Here is an 8,114-nt window from a genome sequence, read left to right as displayed (position 1 = left end):
CCCCTGCTCCCCCCCCAGCCATAGTAAATCTGCCACCTGTTTATTTCCATAAAAATTCAATTACCGCACCGCCAGTTTATTCTTCTTATGTGAGCTGTTAACTTCAGGCAGTTTCAGACTCAAAGAAGTGCGTGGCCCATTCCTTTCCAAAGCTGTTCTTTCTGATGCTCCACCTTAGCTGGTAGCTTCTTTTTTCTTTTTTTTTTTTTTTTTTTTCCCTAGGCATTCCAGCCTCACACCACTGGAAAATGAGAGAACAGATTTCTGCCACGGTGCTTTGCCCCGATGGTGCAAAAGGCGAAGCTGGGCGCACACACACGTACGTGTATGCACACCCACCTGCACACCCGCACACCCCTCATCCCAAGCACCAGGTGTGCACTGCAGGGCACAAGCAGAGAAGGACTGGCTGTAAGATCATAGAATCATAGAATGTTTTGGGTTGGAAGGGATCCCTAGAGGTCATCTAGCCCAACCCCCCTGCAGGGAGCAGGGACACCGCTAACCAGATCAGGTTGCTCGCAGCCCCGTCCAACCTGGCCTTGAATGTTCCCAGGGATGGGGCCTCCACCACCTCTCTGGGCAACCCGTTACAGCGTTGCACCACCCTCATTGTAAAGAATTTCTTCCTTATATCCAGTCTAAACCTACCCTGCTTCAGTTTAAAACCATTACCCCTTGTGCTGTCACAGCTGGCCCTACTAAAACGATTTTCCCCATCTTTCCTACAGGCCCCCTTTAGGTACTGAAAGGCCGCAATCAGGTCTCCCTGATCACAGCAGCAGCACCAAAGGACATTAGCAAAACAGGCTAAGGACTGCCACGGTAAACCAGCATTCTTTTAAAACCATGCTTTTATTCTCTCCCTCCCTTCCGCTTTCCCGCCTTTCTCCTCTGAGGGACACAAACACATCTGCCTATAACAGCGAGGTTTGATGAATGTCCCTCTTTGTATTTGGACCATGGCAGGTAAAACACAATCTTCGCAAGAACATCCTCGAGACTCTTGTCATGGAATCAGATGCAGTCGGGAAATGACAAGGCTGGAATAAGGCACCACCTAGAGCATTTGACAATTATTAGAATATTATTATTATTATATTATAGTATTTTACCCAGAGTATTTTACTTGCAGAAGGCGGCCCTCCTGCTAGGGGAAACCCTGGTGAGCAGGGTTACCCCACTGTGCTCTTTGGAGGTGCTCTCTTGGCTGCCAGAAGAACTGGAGGTGGGTGGCAGGACGAGGAGGGGAAGGGGAAGGCGTAAAGGAAAGTCACCTGTCAGCCTTGTTTCATGGTATCGCTTTGTCTCCTCAGTGTCCCCAAGGGATTGATAACACTACTCCATTTTATACAAAGTTTAGAGAGCATTGGATGAAATATGAGTACCACTGTTTTGTTTTTTTTACTGCAAATCCCACCATGCGGTCAGCTCACAGTTTCAAAAGCTATCATGGCCTTTCTTTCCCTTATTTCTGGTGGGAAAAATAACTTGGAAATGTTATTCTTCCAACAGTCTAAATTCTGGTCAGATGCCTGATTTTTTCCGTTTCATCACTGCTCCCTCCTCCTCCTTATTTTGTGGTCAAGAGCTTTTGCTTCTGCCAAAAGCAACAGTTTTAATGGGGAGCTTGAAGGTCAAAACTCAGAGGAAGAAGCAGCGTGTGACTCAGAAACTAAGCACATATGCTGTCATCCTTCGTTCTGGTACTGCTGCTAGTTCAGGCATTGTGGAAGTTAAGGGCCCTCTGGTATATGCTGTTTGCTGGGAGGGCATTTAAAGGCATTAAGGGAGTAAGAAGCAGGGTGCTCGTGACTGCAGAGGAGGAAAAACCATTGGGTTAGGTCTCAAGGCCAGAGGATAGGATAGCTTCATTCTACATGTTGCAGTAGTTGGGAGTGCCTCTTTTGGGACTCTCTTTTGAGATTTGGGGGCTCAATGTGCCCTGCCTCATATCTTGCTGTGCCCTGGGACACTGCAAGCGGTCACCAAGCCCGTGATTTCTCCGTCACACACCCTGTGGCAGCATTTGGCAGAGGGATGGGCTGTTCTGCGCTGAGCAAGGCAAGGAAGACTTGGGCTAGTGGAGCTCTTGTAAGAGGCTCGTGCAGCTGTGGCTAAAAGGCATTTTCCTCAAAAAGAAAAATAAATCACGCTACCAAAAGAACGTTGGCTTATAAAACCATTGATTACTCTTGTTGCCTGTTGTTACGTGTGTAAGGGAAATCTGGAGCACGGGGAAATTCTGTTAATACCAAATGATACCATTTTTAGCTCATGTGTTCAATAGCCTTTGAGACAAAGACGGTGTCTACTTTCATGTGCTTTTTCTGAGTTCTGCATAATTATTTATTACATATGACCAGTGCATTGCTCAGGTTGTGTTACTCTTTGGAAATCTCCATCATTTTTTTATTTTACTGTTACTGGTTTTCGGGTTTTTTATGTTACTGTTTTTGCTGTTACTCCAGAGCTATGTCCTTAGGGGAAGAATTACATTGTTGATCTTTGTGACACTATTTAAATTTGGAATTAAAACGATATTTTCAAAGGATAGTTAAGAGATGGAGAATGGGTTTCATATCTATATTACAGTATTTTGTCAGAACCAGACGCAGGTGAATTGTCCTTGGATACCAGATTATTCATCTTAAACACAGTTAAACAGCGAGATTTTTTTTTTTTTTCCTTCTGGCTGGTTAGATTCTTCCAAATAAAATTCTAATTAATTTCTTCAGTCCTGACTATCATCTTAAGCAAAATTCAACAAGCAATTTATGCCTATGCTTACATTTAGAAATGGCAATTGGCTTGAGTGGGGTTTCTTTACACGCCAGAGTTCGTTTGCCTGCTGGTTTGGGGATTTGCATAGCCCCACGTAAGTCAGAGCAAATGTTTGTGCAGGAGGGAGCTCTTGGCAGGAGTCAGAGCATCAGAATCTAGTCTTTCTGCAAAATACGGGATGGCAAACTTTTTGCTGCTTTTGTTGTTGAACAGTAAGGGCTGATTTAAAAAAGAAAATTGTGACAATGTGTTTGCTCTTGCTGCAGGTGATCTGGCGTGGCATGAACTGTTATGAAACTATTGGAATCCTAAGGCTATGTTCTTTGTATTAATTTACCACAAGCTATATGAGAAAGTTTGTTGAGGAAATGATTTTTTAAAAAAAGAGAACATTGGTCTGTTTCCAAACCTTTCCCATTTGGGGGATTTTAAGGTTTAATTAGCAGCTTTAATATCAGTCCTTCATAAAAATGAGTAGCGAACGTTATTTTACCATTATATAGCAGTGGTCATCGTGGTGGAGGGGACATTTGCCACATGATCCCTGAGCAAAGAAAGTTTATGTTTCCTCATAGATGTTCCTTGTATCTTTGATAAGGAACAAGTTGCCAGGTAGCCCTGTGAAGCTTTAAAACCTCAAAATGATTTGCAAGCAATACACAAGTACTATTCAGCCCGGCTGAAATGCGGCCTTCTGCAGGATAAAACATGACAAGTCTTGGATATAAAAGTGAATGACCATGTATTGAACATAGATTCCAGGGGCTGTGGTGAGGGACTATGTAATTACCCAGACTAATACCTGGTCAAAGAAGCCAGAGTCCCATTTTATTCTAGAGAAACTCTCCTTCATTATGAGGAGTGATACAACTTTGGATTGCCCTTTGTTTTATTTATTGTATTGTATTTATTGTGGTTTGGTTTGGTGTGGTTGGTTCCTTTTTGCTATAGAACACCATCACTTTAGTCTCTTTTTATTTTCTTTTATATATACTGTATTCTCAGATGCTATCCTTTCTTGTGACCTTATCACCTAAAGAAAGTATTGATGCATCAAGTAAAAGCCCAGACTAGTTAGGTATTGTTTTAATCTTAATTCGAACAGGAACTGTGTAACAAAGGGCACTGGATTCAGATGATCTGAGTTTTACCGGTTCCTCTCAGAGTTTGCTAGAAAAGGGGAATGTTAATTTGTCGTGCCTCACTTCCTGGGGGAGTATTAATAGATGTTACAGCATGGAAATATGTTACTATTTATTGACACTAACATTCCTCAGGCTGCCTGTAGGAAACCTTCCTTCCCATTATCTTCCACTCAAATTTATTTATTTTCAGCCTACCAGATACATTTATTATTTGCTGTCTGCAGCTTCTTCACAAGCAAAAACTTATTTCAACCTTTATTTGGACATATTTGCTCTTAACTAATCCATACTGAATGCTTTGTGTCACCACATAGACTAGATTTATTTATATATAATTTATTCTCCTACTTTTGTGGGTAAACAAAGTTCAATGCCTGCTGGAATCTAGGCGCTGTCCTGGTGTATAGGTGGCTTCCATCCAGAATGGATCAAATAGGACATCTAGAAGAAAGGAGAAATCCTCAACAGATTTTCCATGGGAAAAATACGGTCCAAAGTGGTTTTGAGATTGCTTCTTATCGTTAAACGAATTATTTGGAAAAGAGAAAGGTTTTCTTTCCTGTGACCATGTCTACAAAACAAAGATGGATTTTCCCAGATTAGGGGAAGAGAATGTAATCAATGGCTTATCAATGCTCCAAAAATAAAAGAAGTCTTGAAATATTTGCCTTCACTGATGACACAACTATACTTATAAATATAACCTGAAATTTAACTATATAAGAAATCCAAAGTATTGGAAAAGTTGAATCTTGAAGGACATGGTACAAACATTTTAAAAATATATTAAAAATTATATATACGGGAAGGGGGGGATCTGTACTTTTTTTTCCCTTTTCTTATTTCTCTTCTCAATTTTAGTTACATTAGGTAGCATAAGTTACAAGCACAGGTAAAATGTTTCCGTTAGCAATATGTTTCCTAGTTTAACCCTCCATGTAATTGTGAAATCAATGAACTTTAAAGCAGCAAAAGAAAGAACAGAGAAAAGGCAGAATTTCCAAACTAGCGTTGTACCCACAATTACAAGAGTTGTTCTTGTTCCCCTTATCTTTAAATTGCCTTTTAAAACAATTTGGTTTAGCAATTGGTGAAGAAAAAAATGCAAAGCGTTTATAGCATTGCTCGATCTACCCTTTCCTTCTGTGAGGAGCAGATGCTGCTGTTCTTCTTAAGGAGTAATTGTGGGCGCACCGGTGAAAGGTTGCTTAGAAGAGCATCCAAAGAGAGTAGCCCATCCAAACAACCGCAGGATGACTGCCAGCTCTAACAAATAACCACTGACAGCCAGAACCTGGGGTGTTTGTGGGCAGCATCAAGGTCTCAACAGCCTGACAGAGCTTGCCTGTCACTCCAGAAGGAGCTAATGTATTCTGAAACTTGTGAGCTTTAAGGGACAATGACAATAAAGACAGTCTAGGAGGTCAGGTCCTGTGTGTGTCCCTTCCCGGGACAAGCTGTAGGCTAAACACTGGATTCTTGTAAGTTTTTGATCAGAGCTTTATGGATGTGTAAGGATGAGCAGTGACACAGAGGACTAGAATTAGTGATTTTGTGTTTTAACACTTTGGTTGAATTTTGCTATTTGAAATGCAGGTACACAGCTGACTTCAGAAGTTCAAATAGAACATGGAAATCTCTACTTTTTTTTTTTTTTAAAAAGTTTCACTAAAAGCTTTCCATCAGTGGTAAGATTCCTAGCATATTTAAACTAAATAAATGACTCCTGTGTCCTCTCTAGCAGCAGTGATGGACTCTGCTGAGCAGCTGTGGGCTATTTATCTTCTCCCATCCATGGCTGAAATGAGGACTGAATTGACTGGCCTGGTGCACCTGTACAGCTTTAAGTAATTAAAAGGGTACATGTTCTCTGCTTCTTAGTTGGCTAGATGGAATGATCAGTAAATGGGGCTGATGGTTCCTGGCTGTGGATGTAAATGAAGGAGCTCATAAAGCTTCAGAGGAAGCCTATGCCCTTAGGTAGTGTGTCCCTGTTCCATTTTTGTGGATTCTCATTTCTAGGCTATGCGGCAAGACAACAGAGAGAGGTAAGTCATATTACAGGATGGATTTCACCAGTATTGCAAGCAGGTGGGGGAGTGAAAGACCACTGGATTCTTTATTAGGTTTGTTCTAATGTTTGCTTTGTTAAGGAAAAAAAACTTTGGGGAGGGAGTTCCCAAGTTCTTGGAAGGTCACCAGGTAAGGCCTCAATCCAGGGCCATGTAAAACATAGCTGCTGGTCCCTAGGGTGGTTGTAGCTGAAAAGCCCTTACCTGCTACCATTTAGAAATATAGCCACTGCTGATGTCTTAAGGCTGGACTTTGTATCAAGCTTGCACAGGATTTTAAAGTGGGCATCCTCACTGATTTCAATCCCTTTAACATATTGTGTAACTTAGCATTTATCTACTTCTATTAACCTGTGTGAAGTTGGGATGTGAACATGACCTTCATTTGGTCTAGTCAACTTACTCTGCAGTGTCAAAGCTGATTACGGGTGGCAGGCTTTGAGGGTTATGGCATTCAGCATGAGGCAGAATTGTCTGGTCTGAGGGACTTTCAAGGCCCGTCAGTGCAACGACAGGTGGAATATTGACCTCTAAGAGTTGTTTGGCTGTTTTAGATCAAGTCTAGTGCATGGTGCTGCTTGTGCCTCATGGGTTTGCTCTGTATTAACATGGTGTGACTGCTGTCCCTTGTGGGGCTGTCCAGAAAACTACCAGAGGTCTTTCTCCCTGAAGAGTTTATCGCAGTGAGAAGTGTGTTGTATAGATGCATGTTGTAGAAATACGCTGTGGCTTCTGAAGTTGGAGTGATAATTGGTCCTTCTGAAGTTGGAGTGGTAACTGGTCCAGTGACTGTTTAGATGGAAATCCCTACAGGCTGTGTAAGCACTGCTGATTTTTAAGCCCTGAACTCTAGTTTCTTAATAAGAAGATTGTATGCCCTGTTCTTCTTATCTTGGTGTTGATGGCATATCTGTCCTAACTATTCTCATTGTTCCTTTGTTCTAACTTGGTAAAATGTGTTGCAAAAATATCTTACAGCCTTACAGATTTTTCATTAGCCACCTGCCACTGGTATCTGATTCTTCTTCACCCTGGTGCTCCTTTATCTATGAAAACTAGCTGTAAAATGTTATTAAACCAGGCCCTTGCTCAGAGGGAGTGTGTTGGAGGGCAATTGCACCCATGAGACAGAAGTGAGAACTGAAGTAATGTCTCTGTCTCACAGCAGAGCTATTGCACTCTTGCTGCAGATCGGAGTCACGTGGATCTGGGCAGCTGTGTTGGGCTGGAGAATCTCTTGGCGGGGAGAAGAAATCGCCTTTCCATTTTGGCAGTAAAAGCCGTTGTGTTATGTGTGGTGATAACATATGCATGCTACTGCAAATATGAGCCCATTGCCTAAAGATCCAGCCTGTTGCTGATCAATACCAACAGCCAAACCATTAAGGATTATTACTGAACAGGATCAGGTGTCCTGGAAGGTGGGATGGATGTGCTTTGCAAACAGTAGGGTAAAAGGACTGAAATGATGAGCCAGACTCTGAGAAAGCATATTTAATTGCATGTGGTCATCTTGCTGGACAGGGTAGTAAAGGGTGGAGGAAGCTCATCTCTAAAGCTATCACAGGGGGTCTAAAAGGCTAGAAGGAGTTAACGTGATGCCAGCAGATATCCAGCCAGCTTTGTGCCAAGAGGAATTTTAATGTGCCTTCCTGTGGAGGGCCAGAGAAAGGCAGTGGGGCCGGGACAGTGATTATCAAGAAATCTTTTTGTATTAGCTTATATATTATTTATAGTTATCTAGATTGTCTTCTGGGCAATCCTTGGGCCTAACCATGTGATGCCAGGATGTCAGGGTTAGGTTAAAGGTTGGACTTGATGATCTTAAAGGTCTTTTCCAGCCAAAGCGATTCTATGATTCTATGCATGTGGTTTATTCAGAATATTTTTCTTCTAATCTTAAAAATAACACAAGTAAAATTACTTTATGATGTAAAGTTTTCACTTGTATGACTCGTAAAGAGATTCTTTACAACATGGCTATGATGTCCAAGCTGTACTCACATTTATCCCAAGGTGACACAGTGACAAATATCTCTTCAGCCAACAAAAGTGTGTTTGCAGTAAGAATAAATTTGCTAAGCAATTTTCATTTTGACACACTCCCCCCCCC

Source organism: Egretta garzetta, unplaced genomic scaffold, assembly GCF_000687185.1.
Source record: "Egretta garzetta isolate BGI_Z169 unplaced genomic scaffold, ASM68718v1 scaffold302, whole genome shotgun sequence".
Classification (NCBI taxonomy): domain Eukaryota; kingdom Metazoa; phylum Chordata; class Aves; order Pelecaniformes; family Ardeidae; genus Egretta; species Egretta garzetta.
This window is presented reverse-complemented; position numbering follows the sequence as displayed.